At 42.6% G+C, this 24,114-nt stretch overlaps 1 protein-coding gene and 1 non-coding gene across 4 annotated transcripts in view; one reads left to right on the top strand and one right to left on the bottom strand.

Moving 5' to 3' along the window:
• The window catches only part of LOC124721613 (elongation of very long chain fatty acids protein AAEL008004-like), a 653,067-nt gene that overhangs the window by 275,599 nt on the left and 353,354 nt on the right, over positions 1 to 24,114 (bottom strand). The window lies entirely within an intron of this gene.
• On the top strand, positions 9,927 to 9,999 carry Trnat-agu. The gene has a single exon. It is a non-coding gene; the product is annotated as a tRNA-Thr (tRNA).

Here is a 24,114-nt window from a genome sequence, read left to right on the forward strand (position 1 = left end):
CCGCGCGACCGCTACGGTCGCAGGTTCGAATCCTGCCTCGGGCATGGATGTGTGTGTTGTCCTTAGGTTAGTTAGGTTTAAGTAGTTTTAAGTTCTAGGGGACTTATGACCTCAGCAGTTGAGTCCCATAGTGCTCAGAGCCATTTGAACTAAGACAGTAGTTGATGAAATCACAACCTTGTAGGCAAAATAGTGTAACTATACGGGATGTAAAGTATCATATGAATGCGAAGAAAATATCCAGACGAAGTTGAACTGATTTGGGAGTATCTGTGTAACAATCAATAGAACTTAAAACCCTAAACCACGGAGAGAAATTAAGACTGCTAATTTATAAACCTGTCGCTTTGTCAATCTTATTATATTGAAGCGAATCGTCGGTACTGATAAAACCCAAGGAAAACAAATACAAAGAGTAGAAATGAGATTCGTTAGAGCAGTAAAAAGATGTAAAGGAATAGACAAAATACGAAATTAAGATATTCGAGGGAGCTGAAAATTTGCAGTGTCAAAGAAAAACTGGATGAAAACAAAAATAAATGGGATGAACATCTACAACGAATTGATCCAGAGAGGCTACCGCATCAGGAAAGTACTTTAAACCAAAAGGGAAAAAGAGATCCTGGCAGACCGAGAAAAAGATGGGAATCGTAAGAGGCCACAATTGGCCTAATAAGGAAAGTGCAGAAGAAGAAAACTGACCAAATTTAAAATCCTGTCATAATGTAGTCAGCAACAGGTATAAGGGACAGCCAAATGAAAACGAGATGGATGGGAAAACGTAAGTAAATTGTTATTTCAAAATTAATCGCCATAAATGTAATACGTTAATCCCACTGTGAGACAAGACGGTTAATGCCTTTATGCCTTTACAGAAAAAATGATTGTGGTTGCCTACGAAACCGTGATTGTACCCAGGCGGGCACCTCTTCGTCCAAAGTCAATAGACGAACGCGAATGTCTTTCTTCAGAGTTCCAAAAATATGGAAATCGCATGGGGAGAGATGGGGACTGTATGGAGGATGTATAAGGACTTCTCAGCGAAATATCTGTAGCGTTGTCTAAACAGCTTGGGCAACATATGGGTGGACATTTGGATTTGTAATCAGGTACAGAGCCACATAGCCACCTCCCCAATATCTTCCGTTTTGAAATTAATCCACTGATTTAGGTTATGCTACTTTTGCATATGTGTCGTAGGAATGTTGGAATGTGTGAGAAATTCTCGGGCACCTCCTGGGCAACAGTGGAACGCCGGTCGATCCTTCCGCTACACGGACAATTAAAAATACTACGCTTAGCAGTGAGCACAGCACTAGATACATCAGCGACGTAGTGGCCGCAGCGAAGACATAAAAATATCCGACTGCACACCGACCTAAAGAAACAGATGATCCCAGCTCAGATGACGTAATAGGGTACGCGCTTGGTTGCGAGAGAGGAAGATGAGAAGTTCCGTATGAAATTAGAGGGCCAGATTAACGAGCATTTGTCTAGTATACTCTAGTCAGGATGAGCTTTTCACAAAAGTTTAGTCAATCTTTACGGTCTGGTTCCCCAATATTACCACATAATAAACGATACACACACTCGTGTTTACAATCTCATATGATTTTTTATAGACTGCGTACAAACAACTAAGACGATTTTTTTTCCCTCATTGCAGAGCATCGACGTCATCATCCCTGTCGGCACTGGAGACGGTTGCCTTTGGAAGACTAACGGGTTTGCTCCTACGTTACTTCTTGTTCGGTAGCAATGAGGCCATTAGAGTCATGACGCTTTTGTTGCCAAATGAATGCAGATGTTAATAAGCACACAGCCGAAATGAAAATGTAAGCCATTCGCTCTTCTTTTTTTTTTTTTTTTTTTTTTTAACCTAGATAACAAGATGTGTCGTATTAAGACGAGGCAGGAGCTGAACATAACATTCTAAATCTACCGGAGCAGCAGTAGTACCAAAACGAATTTTTCAACTTGCAACACTCTCAACTACACTCCTGGAAATGGAAAAAAGAACACATTGACACCGGTGTGTCAGACCCACCATACTTGCTCCGGACACTGCGAGAGGGCTGTACAAGCAATGATCACACGCACGGCACAGCGGACACACCAGGAACCGCGGTGTTGGCCGTCGAATGGCGCTAGCTGCGCAGCATTTGTGCACCGCCGCCGTCAGTGTCAGCCAGTTTGCCGTGGCATACGGAGCTCCATCGCAGTCTTTAACACTGGTAGCATGCCGCGACAGCATGGACGTGAACCGTATGTGCAGTTGACGGATTTTGAGCGAGGGCGTATAGTGGGCATGCGGGAGGCCAGGTGGACGTACCGCCGAATTGCTCAACACGTGGGGCGTGAGATCTCCACATTACATCGATGTTGTCGCCAGTGGTCGGCGGAAGGTGCACGTGCCCGTCGACCTGGGACCGGACCGCAGCGACGCACGGATGCACGCCAAGACCGTAGGATCCTACGCAGTGCCGTAGGGGCCGCACCGCCACTTCCCAGCAAATTAGGGACACTGTTGCTCCTGGGGTATCGGCGAGGACCATTCGCAACCGTCTCCATGAAGCTGGGCTACGGTCCCGCACACCGTTAGGCCGTCTTCCGCTCACGCCCCAACATCGTGCAGCCCGCCTCCAGTGGTGTCGCGACAGGCGCGAATGGAGGGACGAATGGAGACGTGTCGTCTTCAGCGATGAGAGTCGCTTCTGCCTTGGTGCCAATGATGGTCGTATGCGTGTTTGGCGCCGTGCAGGTGAGCGCCACAATCAGGACTGCATACGACCGAGGCACACAGGGCCAACACCCGGCATCATGGTGTGGGGAGCGATCTCCTACACTGGCCGTACACCACTGGTGATCGTCGAGGGGACACTGAATAGTGCACGGTACATCCAAACCGTCATCGAACCCATCGTTCTACCATTCCTAGACCGGAAAGGGAACTTGCTGTTCCAACAGGACAATGCACGTCCGCATGTATCTCGTGCCACCCAACGTGCTCTAGAAGTTGTAAGTCAACTACCCTGGCCAGCAAGATCTCCGGATCTGTCCCCCATTGAGCATGTTTGGGACTGGATGAAGCGTCGTCTCACGCGGTCTGCATGTCCAGCACGAACGCTGGTCCAACTGAGGCGCCAGGTGGAAATGGCATGGCAAGCCGTTCCACAGGACTACATCCAGCATCTCTACGATCGTCTCCATGGGAGAATAGCAGCCTGCATTGCTGCGAAAGGTGGATATACACTGTACTAGTGCTGACATTGTGCATGCTCTGTTGCCTGTGTCTATGTACCTGTGGTTCTGTCAGTGTGATCATGTGATGTATCTGACCCCAGGAATGTGTCAATAAAGTTTCCCCTTCCTGGGACAATGAATTCACGGTGTTCTTATTTCAATTTCCAGGAGTGTATAAGCTTGTGTATCTATAAGACGTAGTAGTATTGGTTCTGGATTTCTGCTCAGCAGCGAGATGCATCAGCACATAATCATGTGCTCATTAGAGCAAGTGTACTTCAAAACATACGAAATGAACCCAAGAATTATCATTCACATGTTACTGAAACATCTAAACTGTTTCAAACATGTTAAGAGTCTGTAAGGGTGTTTACAATAATAATGTAGCACGATATGGCTGGTTGGTCACGTAAAATATAGGGTGAACCAACTAATCCGAGAAGTAATGAAAGCTGTCTCAGTGAGGATAACCACGTGTCTGATTGCAAGGTTCAGTACAGAGGGGTCTCAGGGCTATGACACTGAAACAGGTGTCCCACACTCTGTCGGAATCACTGATAACTGTCGACTGATGCCATAGAAGTATTATTTTTAGTTCCATCAACTAAGTCGTTTCCCTCTATTTCTTTATGTTCTGGTACGCAGCAGAATACCACTTCCTTCCTATTTTCCTGTAGGAGGAAGTATGCGCTGTGGATTGTCCGCATCAGTTTGTCCGCCTGCTGTATCAACTAGAGCGTATATAATGAACGAAGGGAATAGCGTGTTATGCACTAAGGGAATCTTTGCGCCTCTTTGGAGCTTACGAAATCAGGAAATGATACGTCTCTGATGGTCAAATTTCGATTTCAACGTTTTGAAATTGTGAGTCGAAAACCGATGTTTCAGAGAATGAGGAACAGGTTGTCAAAAAGAAGTATCAGTATTTTACAACGAATCTAGCACTTTTTGAGTCAATACTTTTCACAATCATTTTACGACAACGTTCCCACGAATTTTCATGTTTTGTTACTGTACAGATTCTCTGTATCACCAGTTTCTGAGCATTTCTGTAGATTCTTTCACAAATCTTCGTGCGCTATTGACAACTTCTCACGACCGTTACAACTGGTACCTTCATTCGCTAGATAAAACGTCTTAAATTAGTAGTATATTAAGTTACGTGTATAATTTGACAATATTCTTAATGTCCGTGTGAAGCAGTAATACCCCGGATTATTTTAAACTTAAATGCGTAAGCAAAATATCACAGGAAATTCTACAAAAACGGCAGTGCTTTTCACCGATGTACAGCGACTACTTTCATAGAAACTGATTTGAAGTCTCGATTGCCTATGTCACCATTAGTCTGATAAACAGCAAATGCAATTTTAGTAATAGTGGTAATAACTCTAATATTGCCTTATGCTCGGGTGCAAATATAAGAAAATATGTGATTATAACGAGAGTACAAGCGCAGTACTCTAACCTATTCCAAATAAGATTTCGAGGAGACTTTTATTTACCCTTTACAATCGCCATCCCCGAATTGCTCTTCAACAGTCGGAAGCAAGGAGGTGCTTAAAACATCAGTGTAGGCCTGTGCTGTGATAGTGCCACGCAAAACCACAATTGGTACAAGCCCCCTCCATGAAAAACACGACCACACCATAACATCATCGCCTCCGAATTTTACTGTTGGCGCTACACACGCTGGCAAATGACGTTCATCGGGCATTCTCCCATCGAATCGCCACATTGTGTACCGTGATTCGTCACTCCACACAACGTTTTTCCTCTGTTCAATCGTCCAATGTTTCAGCACCTTACACCAAGCGAGGCGTCGTTTGGCATTTACCGACGTGATGTGTAGCTTATGAGCAGCCGCTCGACCATGAAATCCAAGTTTTCTCACTGTCATAGTACTTGGAGTGGATCCTGATGCAGTTTGGAATTCCTGTGTGATTGTCTGGATAGATGTCTGCCTATTACACATTACGACTCTCTTCAACTTTCGGCGGTCTCTGTCAGCCAACAGACGAGGTCGGCCTGTACGCTTTTGTGCTGTACGTGTCCCTTCATGTTTCCATCTCATTATCACATCGGAAACCGTGGTCCTAGGGATGTTAAGGAGTGTGGGAATCTCGCGTACAGACGTATGACACAAGTGACACCCAATCACCTGCCCACGTCCGAAGTCCGTGAGTTACGTGGAACGCCCCATTCTGCTCTCTCACGATGTGTAATGACTACTGAGGTCGCTGATATGGAGTACCTGACTTTAGGTGTCAGTACAATACACCTAATATGAAAAACGTATGTTTTTGGGGGTGTCCGGATATAGTGTATCAGTGGCCTCTACGTTGCATTGGACATCCTGTGTATTTTGATCGGAAAGTATAGGCAAAAGCGGACTCACACACACACACACACACACACACACACACACACACGCACACACACGCACACACACACACACACACACACACACACACCACGTTCTATCATAATGCGCACGGTATTTTATTCTACGATACCTTACCAATAACTGCGATTTCCTTAGTTGCACGTACATGGAGTTTCCTACTATCGCTCTCGTAAGAAAAAAGGGGGGAAGATTTAACGCTCCTTCAAGGTAGATGTGATTGGAGGTGGAGTAAAAGTTCGGAGTCGTCAAGGAACCTATCTGTTACGTGTCCTTAATTATTTAGGCGAAAAAATCAACTTCGCGTGGCCAGATGGGGTTATGAATGGTGCTCTGCCCGAATGAGGGTCCAACATCTCAATAGCTGCATCACGTCGTTCGGTTATCATTCTTGTCTTCACGAGAACGTATGTTTATAAAACAACTGCCACTCAACAAACAAACAAAAAATAAAAACAGCTGGTATAAAATGAAGAACGGCAGTAGAACGTGACAGACGTATCGAGTTAAGCAAACGAAATCAGGAGGAGGCTATACTGCGTGGTAATCAACTTTCCACCTCCAGTCATCCATTCGCCACACTGATTCACCATTGAGTCTCTAAGGGTCCGATGTAATGTAATAACGCGAAACGTTTGACAGAACTCACTTATGTAATCTAACACAGGAAGCGGAAACTAAAATGTGATAAACGCGAGACGTCTTTAGGGGCGGAAGCTCTGCTAATGCAATTTCGTCCGCTCCGGGAAACGTGCCCGTGTGAGGTAGCACAGCGTTTGACAGCTGCAGGAATATTCCGGTCTACTGTGCACCAATATCTCGCGAATTACATACTGCCGCTAACAAATAAATACATCTATTCCTTTTCTCACTTTGCAGCGTAGGTATATAGGTAAATCAAGCAGTACTATAGTTTTCTAAGATTAACATTAAGCTCCACGTTTTGCGTCGTAAGCCTAAAGGCCAGTTTACTGTATCACAAGATACTTTACTGATGACGATATACGTAAAATTAATAATACACTCTTTTCAACATAATCATCTAGCATTTCAAAGTCCTTGTGTGAAATTTACGTTGTCTTTTAGATCGTCTGAAAATGGAGATTATTATTTTCAGCTGTTCATAAGTCATAATTCCTCGCTGATCAAGAGGTTCTTTCAGGTGGCTGACCTTGGAGAATTGTGAAAAATTTGAGAATGAAACTCACAAAAAATTTCATCTTCACTCTGATAAACATACGTTTTTCTCTCGAGCAAAAACGTACCATCGTTTTTGGAGGCTCTATATGGATACGTGGCATAATAGCACTACAAAATAATACGGAGTCACCTTCATCATAAAATGTAATCATAGTTATGCACAGTGTTGTGTCTAGGAATTCTGCCTACTCGGTTCGTTAGACAAACAATCAAACAACTCGTATTAATGAGTTTTATTACAATAAGGAAGTTACAGATACATAACTTTGGCAATTACACAGATGTGTCGCAAGTAAAGGGCGACTTAAGAAATAATCAGTCTTTGCAGTGACTGCTGTTCTCTTGCTGTGCTACGTAGAGCTAGCTAACAAAGTCGCTAACGTTGAAGCTGCTGTCGAAGTGCGTAACATTGAAGCTACTAACCAAGTCGGCCCCACCAGTCGGGCGCGGCGATTACGTACTCTTCAACTAGGGGCCGCTGCTGTCGCGTTGTCGTCCTGGAAGGGAGTCGGTCAGCGTACGATTGGCTGACCTCTTCTCACAGCCTTCTCTTCCCTGTCGTTCCCGACTGGCGTGCCGGCGTGTAACTTTACGCCGTAACACCCAACATGTCTTCCACTGTCCTAAGAGCATCTAGCACACAGGCTCAGTTCTCAGATCATCTACATCTACAACTGCATGGATACTTTGCAAATCACATTAAAGTGCCTGGCAGAGGGTTCATCGAACCACCTTCACAATTCCCAATTATTCCAATCTCGTATAGAGCACGGAAAGAATGAACACCTATATCTTTCCGTACGAGCTCTGATTTCCCTTATTTTATCGTGGTGATCGTTTCTCCCTATGTAGGTCGGTGTCAAAAAAATATTTTCGCATTCGAAGGAGAAAGTTGGTGATTGGAATTTCGTGAGAAGATTCCGTCGAAAAACGCCTTCCTTTTAATGATTTCCAGCCCAAATCCTGTATCATTTCTGTGACACTCTCTCCCATATTTCGCGATAATACAAAACGCTCTGCCTTTCTTTGAACTTTTTCGATGTACTCAGTCAGTCCTATCTGGTAAGGATCCAACACCGCGCAACAGTATTCTAAAAGAAGACGGACAAGCGTAGTGTAGGCAGTCTCCTTAGTAGGTCTGTTACATTTTCTAAGTGTGCTGCCAATGAAACGCAGTCTTTGGTTAGCCTTCCCCATAACAGTTTCTATGTGTTCCTTCCAATTTAAATTGCTCGTAATTGTAATTCATAGGTATTTAGTTGAATTTACGGCATTTAAATTAGACTGATTTATCGTGTAACCGAAGTTTAACGCTTCTTTTTAGCACTCATGTGGATGACCTCACACTTTTCGTTATTAAAGGTCAACTGTCACTATTCGCACCATTCCAATATTTCTTCTAAATCGTTTTGCAGTTTGTTTTGATCTTCTGATGTCTTTATTAGTCAGCGTCATCTGCAAAAAACCGAAGACGGCTGCTCAGATTGTCTCCCAAATCGTTTATATAGTTAAGGAACAGCAAAGGGCCTATAACACTACCTTGGGGAATGCCAGAAATCACTTCTGTTTTACTCAATGACTTTCCGTCAATTACTACGAACTGTGACCTCTCTGACAGGAAATCGCAAATCCAGTCGCATAACTGATACGATATTCCATAAGCACGCAATTTCACTACGAGCCGCTTGTGTGGTACAATGTCAAAAGCCTTCCGGAAATCCAGGAATACGAAATCGATCTGAAATCCCTTGTCAATAGCACTCAGCACTTCATGTGAATAAAGAGCTAGTTGTGTTTCACAGGAACGATGTTTTCTAAACCCATGTTGACTGTGTGTCAATAGATCGTTTCCTTCGAGGTAATTCATAATCTTCGAACACAATATATGTTCTAAAATCCTGCTGCATATCGACGTCAACGATATGGGCCTGTAATTTAGTGGATTACTCCTACTACCTTTCTTGAATATTGGTGTGACCTGTGCAACTTTCCAGTCTTTGGGTACGGATCTTTCGTCGAGGGAACGGTTGTATATGATTGTTACGTATGGAGATAAAGCATCAGCATACTTGGAAAGGAACCTTATTGGTATACAGTCTGGACCAGAAGACTTGCTTTTATTAAGTGATTTGAGTTGCTTCACTACTCCGAGGATATTTACTTCTACGTTACTCATGTTGGCAGCTGTTCGCGATTCTAAATCTGGAATATTTACTGCGTCTTCTTTTGTGAAGGCATTTCGGAAGATCGAAGGGAGCGAAGAGAAGGGTAAGATATAATACGTGCAGTAGTCTTTCCTAGAAAAACTCTGCGTTGTTAAAACCGGGTTGATGATTGCTGTACTGAGTTTAGCGTTCGTGTAACATTTTTCCCTACATCTACAACCACCTGTCATTAATGAAGTTTGTTTCTGCGATCTAACTTACAAATTAGGCTTCAGCGTACACTACGTTCACATAAGTTTTAGGCAGTTTCGTATTTATTCCCTCCTAGGGTGCAAAAAATCATACGAGAGCGTGTTGAAAAGTAATACCTCCGAATTTTTTAATCTGTTCTCGATATCGGTTGAGGTATAAAATGTCATCCACATTACTCGGTCGACTTTCCCGCTTCGCTGACGGAAGTTGCAACCCTCTGTCGCTAGAAGGCTCCGAACTGTAGCGTATAACATGGCAGTGTGTAACGTAACTATGTCGGCGTGTGGGGTATAGTGCAGATGCACGCCGAGCTCGAACTCGTACGGGAAGCGGCAAGATGCCGCGAGTAATGAGGCTAATGTGCAGGGGCACCACATCCGTAGTGTGTAGCCTAAGTCGAGAATTTGTGTCCGACGGGAGGAGTGCTACGGTCGTGCGTCCGGTAGCCCGGCCGCTGTGACCAAGCGGTTCTGGGCGCTTCAGTTCGGAACCGCGCTGCTGCTACGGTCGCAGGTTCGAACCTGCCTCGGGCATGGATGTGTGTGATGTCCTTAGGTTAGTTAGGTTTAAGTAGTTCTAAGTCTAGGGGACTGATGACCTCTGAAGTTAAGTCCCATAATGCTTAGAGCCATTTTGAACCGTGCGGTGGTGGTGCCCACCGTGTCCAGATGGCGCAGTGGTCAGCGCATCTGTCTAGTAAACAGGAGTCCTGGGTTCACATCCCGGTCTGGCACGAATTTTCAATTTGCCGCATTAATATGCCAACTTGCAGCTAATGTCCTTAACTCCTTCCTGTATTGATTCATCGTAGCAGCAGAATCACTGCACTGCTTGGAAGCACCGTCAGTTTCTTCAATTTCCGGTAGATTACAATCTATTGTATCAGACCTATTGTTTTTACAGCGATCAGATGTTTAATAGTGGACTTAAGAGCGCCAGGTGTCACGTGATGAAGGCACTGGACTCACATTCAGAAACAGAAACGTCAAAACGTTCTTGAAGCCATCGACATTCAGGTTTACATTGATTTCCTAAAACACACAACGATCATTCCCTTGAATAGGGCACAGCCTACTTCCTTCTTCATCCGTGTCCAACTGAGTCAGGTGTAGTAGAATACGCTGTTCAATTGCAGTTACTGATGTGAATCACTAGTACATTGGCAATGGCACCAAAACTACCTGTGTTATATTTTATAGGATGCGGGTTTCCAGAAACCAAATTTCTTTGGGAAATATGAGAACATACGGGAAACATTGACAAGAAGAAGGGACAGGATGATAGGACGTGTGTTAAGACATCAGAATATAATATCCATGGTACTGGAGGGAACTGTAGAAGGTAAAAACTGCAGGGAAAGACAGAGATTGGAGTACATCCAACAAATAATTGAGGATATAGGATGCTACTAACATTTACAGAATCGTCATCTTCTTTACTTTAATTATTTATGATTACAGTTTTGAAGAGCCTTTGTTGTATCAATAACGAGGGTAGAGTAACACACAAAATACAGGTGGTTCCTTTTTTGTTTCAAGGAAAGCTCAAAATATACTTTGCCTAGTGAGGTGGTAAAGGGATTGAGACATACTGCTCGTACTCTAGAGGATTGTTTCCCAAATCCTTGTTCGGCCATCTTCTATTAGGCTTTTCGTGGTTTCTCTATATCTTTTAAAGCAAATGGTTAGATGATTTCTTCGAAAATTTGATGGCCGATTTGCTTTCCTACCTCATTGTAACTGAGCTGAGCCACTGTTCCATCTCCCGCAGGCTCGTTGTCGAAGAGAGGGAAGATACCTTCTTTCCCTTCAGTCGCCCTTAAAATTACATGAGTACTTAACTTACAGCTTACCTGTTCTCAGGATGCTTATCAATACGGTCACTCTACACTTAAGGACAATGTTTACAGTCGTGAACTCAAGTAGAAACAAAAATCACGTTTCTGAAAGCAATTTAGGAAATAAGAATAATTAAAATATCGGGAGGAACATTCCAACCAGTTCAGGTACTTTTAAGGGCGAGTACTTTTCAGTGTTATTAAGATATTAATTTTATACCACCGAGACATGGAAACAACTATCTCTTTTAGTAGAACGAGGTAACTTCCCTAAAAACACTCAAGAGCTCATGGAAAGAGGAGAAGTGTGATAGAATGCTGCATTCAGTCTGTCGCTAAACTTTTCACAAAGTAACTGGCTATTGCTCTGGTTGTGAAAGTCACGGCAGCCGACACAGAACAGTTACAACATCATAATCCGGTGTTCACGTGGCAATGAAAGTGAAAATGCGCTTTGTTGGTGGCATTGGTTGTCACATCTACCACACAAACTGGTCATTTTTGCAAAAGAAAAAGTCAGTGCTAACATTAAAAAGAATTCCGTCTCTAAACTGGCATTTGTAATATTTTTTCTAAAATCGTTAGAGTTACATCGTTGCGTTTAAAAATACCACAGTTCTTTAAACATTTCGATGGACAGAAAAATGAAAAGTATTAACCATGCAGAAAAATGCTCTCTCTTTTGCGTATTGTAACGTGTTTTAATTGTTTCGATATCATTAAGTTTACATGAAATATTTTTTTAAATAATGTAACACCGCCTTCAGCTAGCATTGTTTCTTTATTCGGTTTACGATTACACAATTACGGTAACCATTATCAAGTAATCTTACACAAAATTCATTGATGGCACACAAGACTCGTTTTATTTCTCATTATTGTTATTTCTCCGCCCTCGCCCCACACGGGAGATCGGTGGGCTGTCAGCGGTACAATTCTGCTCTTCATCCAAAAGTTTTAAAAATATAAACAAAGACGAAACAGATACTACTGAAAGGTGATGCGTTTAGAGATGGCTTTAAAACTATACGAATGGGTGATTTTGTTGGGGTTTAAACAAAACATTAAGAAAAGCGCCGCGGCATACCGGACTGCTGATCAGAGGGAAAGGTTAGGTTAGTGTTGTTTAACGTCCCGTCGACAACTAGGTCATTAGAGACGGAGCGCAAGCTCGGGTTAGGGAAGGATGGGGAAGGAAATCGGCCGTGCCCTTTCAAAGGATCCATCCCGGCATTTGCCTGAAACGATTTAGGGAAATCACGGAAAACCTAAATCAGGATGGCTGGAGACGGGATTGAACCGTCGTCCTCCCGAATGCGAGTCCAGTGTATCAGAGGGAAACAATGGGGTTATTGGACTCTAGTTTCTGGATAGTGTAGGATATACGAAGGTGTTCGGTGTGGGCGGGGAAAGTTGTATACAAGTCTCTGTGACTGCCGCGCGGGATTAGCCGAACGGTCTTAGGCGCTGCAGTCATGGACTGTGCGGCTGGTCCCGGCGGAGGTTCGAGTCCTCCGTCGGGCATGGGTGTGTGTGTGTTTGTCCTTAGGATAATTTAGGTTAAGTAGTGTGTAAACTTAGGGACTGATGACCTTAGCAGTTAAGTCCCATAAGATTTCACACACTTTTTTTTTTCTCTGTAGCTGTGTCTAGTGATGCCACCGTCATTGTGCTTATGGCGCAGGTAGCGTATTGTCACAAAATTATTTCACTAGCACCGTTATAACAATTGCATATCACAGTTTTTAAAATTACATGTATTTCACATATCATCACACGTTATCGTATATTATAAGGGGTGACGTTCGGTGGGACACACTGTACGGGAACCTAGGCACTGACTAGGTTTTATTCACTGAAGATGACGCGACCTGAAGGATATTTGTTGCAACTTGAGTTGCAAGCACCGACGTCCTATGCTCTTATGAATCAATTATCGAGTCTTGTTACTTCACTGCAAGCAGATGCGCATACTGCATGTATTGTAGCTATGTCAGAAAAGGTTCATATTCCTACAGTTCTCATAACTTCTCCCGATGCGTACCTCTGTCAAACTTATTCCACCCTTGGCATGCAATTCTGGGTACTATAGATACTGCCTCTGAGAAAGCCTTTTTCTTGGACGAAAACCGCTTATAAAACTAAATTCTAATAAATAGTTTTATACATGTACTTCTATAGATTTCGTCCATGTTTAGCAAATGACGTGAATCCTTAAGGGACCAAACTGCTGAGGTCATCGGTCTGAATTTATTGTTCCGAACGAGACACACCCACTTGAAATATTATGTTTGGCTTTTAACTTGGTTACAAATTATGCACGCAAGTGGTAGTCAACACTTACTAAACGCCGCAGGTCCACTATAAGAAAATGAAATGTCTTTAGTTTGGAACGCCTTTATAAAATATTTCCTCAACGAAAATAGAGCAAAGGAATTGTTAACAAAGAGTAATGGGCAAAACATAGAGACTCGCTAGAGACACAATGCACAATTATGACATTAGAGCCAGTTGTCTATTTTCGCATGAATCTTCCTACTTAACGACTTTTTGTAACACTTCTGGAGATGTTTTATATGTGACGCTGGCTCATAATATACGACGGATCAAGTTGCGAGGACAACAAAGACCATCACTCTGGTTGTCGGGCTATATCGCGGGTGACAGTCTCGTTGGTAACCCAACCGCTGTCGAGGGCGTCTACAGATACGTCTTTGCTGGTCAGAGGGGCCTGTAACTTCATTGACTGGAATAGAATTGTCTTCACCGACGAGTACCGTTTCCAACTGAGCCCCGACGACCAGAGAAGACGTGCCTTCAGATGTCTCTGGCAGCGTTTGGATTACCAGCGTGACTCTCACCCGCCGTTTAGCCTAACAACCAGGAGTGATGGTCTGGGTTGCCATTTCATTTCACAGCAGGATGCCTTTGACTGCCATCCGCGGCACCTAACAACAGAGCGGTACGTCGACGATCTTCTAGGCCGCATTTTGTTGTCCCTCCGTTGCAAGCCATCTCTGGATTACATTTCAGAGATATAATGCCCGCCCGCTCACGGCGAGCGTTTCTACTGCTTGTGTTCGTGCTTGTCAGACCTTGCCTTGGCCAGCGAGGTCGCCGCATCTCTCCCCAGTTGAGAACGTTTGGAGCATTTTGGGCAGGGCCCTCCAACCAGCTCGAGATTTTGACGATCTAACGTGTCAATTGGACAGAATTTGGCACGATATCTTTCAGTGGGACATTGAACAACTATCAATCAGTGCCAAACTTAATACAGGGTGGTGCACGAAATGTGTTACTAATTGTTTGTTTCACAATTTACGACGCTCATTAGATATCCCGCTGGGATCTCTACAGCAGTACCAGCAGAGCTTGGAAAAACAAATGAGTTACGAAATGACGTGCAATTCACGATACTGCCGCTAGGAGACTAGTAAGCAGCAATGGCTAACAATGGAAGACTGACGACACAGCAACGATCGGCAGTTGTGTTACTTTTTCTTGAAACGAAAAGCCTTGTGACTCAGAGGCGTTTTCGACAACAGTTTAACACACGATGGGTCCCTTGCAAGAAGACCATCCACACGTTGTACGATAAATTTGTACAGGAAGGAATAGTATTGGAAGCGAAGCGACCTCGGCCTAAGCATGTTTGTTCGCCGGAGAATATTGAAGCGGTACGAATTGCTGTACAGAGAAGTCCCGGGAAATCGTGTAGAAAGGCAGCAGTGCAACTGGCAATATCCAGACGCTCCGTTCAACGCATTCTTAAAAGTGACCTCCATGTGTACCCATACAAGATGATCTGTGCACAGAAGGTCACTGGAGAACACAAGCAGCAGAGACTACTGTTTGCTCAGTGGGCCGAGGACAGGGAAGAAACTCTTAACAACGTTTGGTTTTCAGACGAGGCGCATTTTCATTTAGACGGTGTGGTTAACAAACAAAATGTACGCTTTTGGGCTACTGAAAACCCACAAGTGCTTCATGAACTACAACATTATGCTCCGAGGATTACAGCGTGGGCAGCAATTTCCACTCACAGACTTATTGGACCCTGCTTCTTTGAAGAAACTGTGAACAGCGAGCGTTATTGGAGCATGCTTCGCAGTAGCATCATTCCACAGCTTCTTGCTACTGCCTTGCCCTTCAACACGCAGTGGTTCATGAAAGATGGAGCAAGGCCACATACTGCAAACACTGGGACGGCCAGGGTGGCCGAGCGGTTCTAGGCGCTACAGTCTGGTACCGCGCGACTGCTACGGTCGCAGTTTCGAATCCTGCCACGGGCATGGATGTGTGTGATGTCTTTAGGTTAGTTAGGTTTAAGTAGTTCTAAGTTCTAGAGGACTGATGACCTCAGAAGTTAAGTCCCATAGTGTTCAGAGCCATTAGAACCATTTGCAAACACTGTGTTGGAGTTTTTACACGAGGATTTCGACATGCGGATCATTTCACTCAGGTTTCCAGGTCGCTTCAATGACGGAAAAAATAGTCCAGACCTCAATCCATGTGAAATTTTTCTTTGGGGGTACCTAAAGGAAAAAATTTTCCCGAAACGTCCACGTGATTTAATGGAGTTCAGAAGACTTATTCTTCAAGCTTGCAGTGAAATTACGGAAGACATGTGCCGTAGGGTAATCACTAACTTCAGTGTTGGTTTGAAGGAAGTTAGGAAACGAAATGGTGCACATATTGAGCATGTGCTAAGTTAGAACAAATCTCCATGGACGGCTCTTCATTGTAGTATATGTTCCTTTCAGATTGTATTGACAATAAAGTTTATATTCAAAAACAAAATGGTAACACATTTCGTGCGCTACCCTGTAATTACTTACATAAGGGCCAGTGGTGGACCAACATGTTATTGACTTGCTCTTGTGAAATTCTTTCTAGTGAATGTATCATCCCATTTTTCTAAAATTGTAATAATTTGTTTGTGTGTACATGTACATCACATCTACCGATTTTCGTCCCGTTAGGATAATTGCTTCATGGTGCGTCATTTTCTTTGTCTTAGAGGTCTTTGTCTCAAAGGTATCCCCACAGACAGCTTCCAGCAAGAATAATTATTTAGTTAATGTGCAAAAGTAACTGGAAGGGCACTAGAATAATACCAAATGGTCAGAAGGAAGCCAGCAACGAACCGAACGAACGAAATAATGTTCTAACAGTTGTTTCTCATAACCTACACGTTAGGTGCAGAGAAACTGGAGACCTTCTGGAGTTACTCTGGAGTTATTTAGCCAGTTGTTTCTCGCGTGTTGCGCACAAACAGCTTCCACGCGTACCATGGTTCACTTCACCAGCAGGTTAACCAGCTGGACTGCAGAGGACACAAGGAATTCTGTAATTCGGTTCGGCTGCTACAGCAGGGCAATAGTTCCTTTCTTCAAAGAATTATTTTTACCGATGGAGCCACCTTTAATAATCACAGAAAGCTAAATATACGAAAAGCATATTATGGGGCCGCTGAGAATCCATACTGGGTGAGGCAGGTTGAACATCAGAGACAGTGGTGTGTGAGCGTTTGCTGCATCATTATAGGAGACTACGTGACTGTTCTACTTCACTGAAGAAACTTTAAGGGATCAAAAACATGCAAAGTTTCTTACCAAAGCGCTACTTTAAATGTGTAGATGTACGTGCTACCACCATTTTACAGTGGTTTACAGATTGTAGATATAGATATAAATGGGTGCCTGACTCACTTCTCGTTTGTGGTTAGGAAAGCTCTCACCCAACTCTTTCGTGGTCCCTGGACAAAACGTGAAGACGTTACCAGCTCGCCTGTACATCTGTCTATTTTGATGCCACTGGACTTTTTATCAAAATTGGTTCAAATGGCTCTGAGCACTATGGGACTTAACTTCTGAGGTCATCAGTCCCCTAGAACTTAGAACTACTTAAACCTAACTACCCCAAGGACATCACACACATCCATGCCCGAGGCAGGATTGGAACCTGCGACCGTAGCGGTCTCACCGTTCCAGACTGTAGCGCCTATAACCGCTCGGCCACCCCGGCCGGCGACTTTTTTTCATTCTGGTATACTGAAACATGAAGTTCATGCATAATTTCCTACAATCTAAGCGCATGTAAACCTGCCGATAAATCCTGGCACAAGCACAGGAAACATGTATTGCAAAGGACAGTGAGCATTTGGAACACCTGATAATATAAATGAAATTTTGAGGAAGTGTTTATGACCACATTCTTTGTGTTACTGACGTAACAGTGCAATGTAAGTTTGTATTTTGACATGAAACTTTCAAGGTTCTGGTAGAAACAAGAGTAGAAGTGTTACCGTAGTTAATTGGTGAATCGTCCTTAGATTTCAAGCCCGTTAGCCTTGAGTTGATGTGTCGGTCCAACCACATATAGCCAAGTATGATTAGTATAAGTTTTTTCCGTGTAACAACACGTACTTCCGCATAAGGCAGCAGAAGCTTCCAATTTGAAAACAAGTAACTGTAAGTTTTCAGTACTGATATTTTTCGGAAGCTATTAATTGGATTTTGAAGAATGAAACGCCGTTGAATTAGTCTCGTTTGGGACTAAGAAATTACCATAGTACCACTTAAAAAAGCAGGGTGGATAAAGGTATCTGTGTCAACAATTTAGGTATGAAAAGAGACTAAACGTCATTTAGTGAGGAGTTCTGCATAATATATTTGGGTGAGAACAGAATTACATTTTAGACAGTTCAGGAAATATCTAAGCTGGATCACCCTGGAAAAGTGAAAGAGGAGAGAAGATTATTACTTTGCTATAGTATCAACACTGGCAACTTTCGTATCCATCGAAATTCAGATGCAAATGTGGCTGATTTTGATGGAACGATCAGACTGCACAAAACAGCGTCCGAGAACTTGTATAAAGTGATACAGAGCTGTATAACGTTTGCTCACGTTTACAATATCTTTTCAGTACATCTGTTTACAAAATACAAAAGGTGTGCGGCATATGTGCGACACCTACACAGGTGAGATGGCTGCCTCATAATACGTAGTAGTGTTACCGTTGCGGTTGTGGTTCGTCTGCCGATATCACTGTACTTCACATTGAAAAAAAGCTGGAAAACAGATAAAGCGGAAACTAAACGAAAGTATCGCTGCTTATATTCGGCTTCGCTGGCTGACTACAGGATGTAGATGGAAACGATAAACAATTCAACAGGCTATTTTTGCTTTGTTTTGGCTCGCAGCTAGCGACGAGCGAACACCGCATTTTTTGTCCGGAATGATTCACCTCTTAGCGATTGATGCTATACGTGGGCTGTTGGGGTTAACGAAAGACGGTCAGAGTTTAACGTGACAGCGACACGAAGGTTGTTAGTGGCGAGGACTAATTCGGAAGCGAGTAGGTTAATGTCCAAACAACCACCTCGGTAAGTTCTTGAAGTGATTCTGGAAATTCACACGATATCTTAACTTGAATGAGCGGATGGGGATCTGAACTTCGATCCTCTGGAAGGAAGGAAGTTTGTTAAGCGTTTAACACCCCTATGGCGTCGAGGTCATTAGAGGCGAAGCTATAGCTCAGTTGGAGAAATGTGGGACAGGAATTTAAACATAGCCTTGTTAGGAGAGATATCCGGGTAATCACGTTGCAGCTCACTTACAGAAATTGCCGTTGAAGTACACCAGAATGGCTAAACGAAGATTGGAACGTTGCTTCTGCACCATCCAGCTAAGTGAAAGTGAAATAACTGAGATATAGAAAAGCAAATCATAAATATTACACATCCTTAGTTCGAGCTGTTATGACATACACTTTAGTATAAAAGACGCCAACAGCGTTCCAGTATCACAATATTTCCGCGTCTACTGAAAAAAGTACTCAAATTGCGTAAATATCCTGAATACCCAAGTAGTTTCAATAAAGCGGTAAGCAGATAAATGATAATTAATGTAAACCGCAAAAAATCGGTTATAAAACAGTGTTTCCAACATCAAAAAACGGAATCATGTAGCAACTCTGCCATTTCTCTGTAGGCCGGCCTCCGTTGTACCTCATAAAACGATGGTCATGTCTTCAAATTCTCGCCTCGGACAAGGGCGTGGGGGCTTTAATGTGTTGTTACTGCTCATTCATGTGCTTCCACTCTGATATGGAATCAACAATAATGGGGATAATATTTAACTGACTGAATGAACACGTAACCACAGCTAAACGATATTATTACTTTTAGCATTTGTTCAACAGATTAATGATATACAATCACTAGACGCAAAAGAACTTGGTGGAACAGAACTGTTACTGCATCTAACATTCCAACGTTCTAGTTCGCTTTACACTTTACTGTACCGTTAATCGGATAAAGCTATGGTCTCTTTGGCGGGGGAGAAAAGTTTTTAGATTCTGACGTGTAATTTCACGAAGATTCCAAAAACTAAAGTCGCTGTTTTTAGAAAAAAATTGAAATAGAATTTAATGTATTCTTTCTCAACATGGAAGAGTTTCTACATGGAGATCGCCGTGTTGTAATCCCGGACAATTGTCCCTGACCCGTCACAAGCAGGCACAGCTACTATCGTGTATAAGAACTTGCCCTGGTTTCTATCAGCATAAATGAGACGTTTTGCTTCACAGTCGAGTTGTATCATCACTAGAGATGGGTTGTTCGCGAAGAAACAGGTACAAAGGAACAGTTCACTGTCCAGAATCGCAGGACCGACGAACGACTTTCTAAGAAATGGTCGTTGACGTCTCGGTCTCGATCTTTTTCTTGGGGTCACTCGTTCCAGCTCGACCGTTCTTCGTTCAGCTATACCTCCTTTCATTAGCTGGCTTCACTGTTCTTGTTCACTTTCAAATCGTTCTCGAAAACTCGACTTCCAGTTCCTTCCGTACGTCTTTCAGCGCCCAAAAGTGATGATTTACAACTGTGCTGTAATTATACATTGAAATCAAAAAGAAGGAACGATTCGCTGCAGCTCGTATTTTGATATTCTAGTGCTTGTTTTTGAAAACAAATTGCCAGTCATTTAAAAGGAACATTTCCAAATAATACTTATCAATGGAAATATATAAATTTGTGTATACATAATTTGTGAGAGCTGTTCCAAATAATATTTCCAAACGAACTTAAATGAATTTATCAAAACAGTGTGCTGAATCATTTTAACGCTTCAGATTTTGAGACGAAGCTGGAAATCCTTTGAAGTGACTGAATGACAGGGCACCAATCTAAAGGCAATTCTAATCTGTTCGTTCGCTCAGGTCAACAACGTTTTCGTTGTAATTAGGAAAATTTTTGATCCCACTTGAGTTTGACGCTAACACGGTATTCATCTGTCTTACCTTACGGATGGCACTCCTGGATTTCCTTCATACCTAAAGTATTTTAAGGTCAGTGCCCGGACATTAATTTCCTAAATCAGACGAAGCAATCTTATAAAAACTCGATAAATCGGCAATATGAGAGTTTAAGATTTAAGCCCCGTTAAGAACAAAATAATTTCTGCTCATAGACTTATTCGTTGGCAGTTAAAAACAAAGCAAAGAAACGTAGCTGAGTGTGTAGAGAAGAAGTTTTGTAAGAGTGACGTCGCCAGCACGAATCACAGTACAAGCTACTTCTTTTTACTTTGATTTAAATTCCTGGATATTAACAAATGGAAATGTTAATTACCAAATACTGAATTACAGTTTTTTAGTTCCTGGTCGTATGAAAATAAATTAAAATTTTGTAGAGATATGCAGGATTACATAATAAGATAACTAAAGGAAAGGTGAACTAATAAAAATGAACTTATCTCAAAAAGGACTGGTCATTACTTCCACTGTCACATCAGGTTTTTTGACCGTATTCCACACAGCAGGAAGTACGTACCAAAATGTTTTCCCACTATGCCACAGTGTTCTTCTTTGCCTTTCTAAATTCAATTAATTAAGGGGTAAATCAGTGTCAAGCTGCTGCTGGGCGTGGTTCTCAGCTGTCTCGCGATAAGATATTTCAGTTTTTGAAAAAGTGGTTCGATGAGATACTTGCTAACCATCGAAGTCTTTAAATGATATAGCCTTTATAGCCTGACAGACGAAGTTAGACAAATCTTTTTCCCGTGTATCAATAAAAACATGACAGGCACGTACACCACAGAATTCACAATAAATGTTTACAGTTTTAAAATATTTTACACCAAAAAAAGAGTATGACACATTCTGAAGCCCTTAACCATCAAGACATCCACTGTTCGAGACCACGTAAATTTTTTTAATCTCCGAAAAAGAAACATAAATCATAGTGAGAGATATTTATATTCACAGTGGAATCTCAATGCTTGCTATGCTCAGTTGTGAGCACTCCAAGGATACTGATGCCACGATGGACAACTGGATGAAACTCTTCGGCCTATAGCTTCAGAGGTTAGAGGCCACCACCGACAAATTATGTTTATTCGATGTTGCAAGTTCAGGATCAGACAGTTTCTAACAAATGTATGTCTCAGTGCTCAGAACCTTTTTCTCTGCGTTACTTATTTTTGTGAATGAAACAGACCAGACATATCGTAGCAAATAGTCAAACATTTGGTGGAATAAAAATAAACAAATTTTCTTAACAGCGCATTTAACCTTAAAGTCGATCCGAAATGCAGCCTTTGGAATATTTTCATAGATAATAGTGACAAAGCAGGATAATGAGTCACCTAGAAACGAGAAACATTACACCGATATCAACGACAACAACGCATGACGAGAGTCCAATGCTTTCATCTTAGCGAAGAATTCAGTGAGGCCAAGGTAAAAGTATATTTCGTTATGTTAATGCTTGCAATGACCGCATATCTCTAGTAACAAAACAGTCTCCACGCAAGACGTTGAGAGTAGTTGATGCGATAAGCTATCCGACAACATATTAAAATGTATGTAATGTCAACTGTTCTACAACGCCTTTCTTTAGTGGAGTATTACTATAAGCTATTTTTATGGGTAAAAAAATGAAGTAACCAGCGACCACTAGATTGTTTTGAGTAGCCCAGTGATATTTAGATATGTTATGCCACTGCCTTTCTCGGACCTAAGAAACAGATTAGTCGCATGAAGTGGCGCCTCCAACTTAACATGTAATCGAAGTCCCAATGCAACTACATTTCTCCAGAGCATTGCTAAAGGCGACAGTCCTGTTCAGTGTCAGATAAAAATATGAAACGTGGACTATGAGAAAGCGATGACTCAGTCTTTTGTGTTTTTTAGCAGGCACTTATCCACAGAGACACCAGGGAACAAGTACGGAAAGATTATGCTAAAGAATCTACTGAAATACGTTTGCTTCACTTGCTTAGATTGTTATGCTTAAAGTAGTGTCGGGTGACAGATAATTAGAGATGATGAAGTAACTAAGCATTTTCAAGGGTGGATTCAGGAAAAGCGAAATATTCATTTGGCGGTAACTTTGTCCAGGCACTAAACGCAACTTACGTTCGAATATGGTGAGACATGTGACAGTTCTACAACGGAGTGTCACGCAGTATACAGTTGCCTTAATTATAAGATTGAAATATTGCATTAACCATCATTTCAGGGTAAGTAAGGACTGGTCTGTGAGACCTGAGTTTCTTCCGGTGTATACAATGTTCAAATAACTTACGCTAATGCACCCGGGTGACGTCATCGACAACCATCGATATTTTGGCAGGCGACCAGTCTGTCATTTTCAAGGCATAAATTTTTTGTCTGGGAAATGACTGGATGTGCACCTGTCAAAATATAGGCGATTGTCGACGACCTTCCCGGCTTGATTTCCTCACGTTAATTGAAGGTCTCATGTAGTTAAACGCGGAATTCAAGAAACCAGGAGCAGCAACTCCGGCGATCTTTACATACTCGAATAACAGGTGCGACAGAAAAATCTTTCAGCCCAAGCAAGTGCTCAGCAGTGGATTTGCGGTGTGGCCAAGGTTGCTGCCGGTAACAGGAGGCGGGATATGCCACGGTAGCTTTCCATTGGATGCTAACATTCCCTGGGATTCCAGAACAGACAGTATGAGCCTGCAAAACTTGTTTCCTAACTGGAAACTGCGTCAGTAACAGCTTTTTGTTTCGTAGCCTACGTCAAACAACAGGAGAGCGGCACCTGGCTGATCAGTCAGGTTAGAGTGTCGTACGGGTTTTACAGACGTCAAGGACGCAATTTTAAATGTGTAACTACGCTCTTCCGCAATGAGTGGAAGAGAAAGTTACCCACAGAGGAAGGGCGTCTCTCAATACAGGCCACGTGAGTTTACAATAAAGGGATTAAGCTTGAATGTGGCTCCTAGCAGGGAGGATGAATTAAATATATACATCTTTTAGTTCCAGTCACAATCATTGTCAAGTTTTCTAAAGCAGTAATCCACTGCGCGAAAGAGTTAAGTCTGCAAAGAAACTTCGTGGCTGCTTAAAACGGTATGCCGAAACAGGTCTCGAAACAGGCTCTTTGCTTTGCGTGTGGTCAAACACGCTGTTCATGTGGGTCATCCAAGCACACCTAACGGTTCAACTCGAAGCTTCACTCTGCCACTATCTCAATCTCCCACATTTCAAACTGTGAATATACTTCCCTGCGTATCTAGATTAACTGCTACTTCTGACGGAAAGAAGATGGTAGAAGAATGGAATAGCCACAGAGTACGGTTCGCGTGCACAACCGACCTTTCACTCTGCAGCGCAGTACGTACTGTAATGATACTTATTCACACATTAAAACTGTGTTCTTGACCATTACTTGAACACTGATCTTTGCCTTGTGCCGAATTCTAGATGTACTTTTGGGTAACTCATTTGGTAAAAAAGTTGCCGAAATAAACAAAAGCCCAGGTTCGAGTCACGATCCGACACAGTCATCTAGAACCCTGGGAGCTCATCATCATAATATGTATATATTCAACTGAAGTGATTTGTGATCGTGATCGATATTAGCGCTGTCAATGCTTGTCACTGAGCTAAAAACTCGGGCCCATTATGCTGACTCTAGTAATGTCTACTTATGGCAGCATGTCTAATATGCTACTCATGGTCGGGTGGGATTA

The sequence above is a fragment of the Schistocerca piceifrons genome, chromosome X (assembly GCF_021461385.2).
Source record: "Schistocerca piceifrons isolate TAMUIC-IGC-003096 chromosome X, iqSchPice1.1, whole genome shotgun sequence".
In the NCBI taxonomy this organism is placed as follows: domain Eukaryota; kingdom Metazoa; phylum Arthropoda; class Insecta; order Orthoptera; family Acrididae; genus Schistocerca; species Schistocerca piceifrons.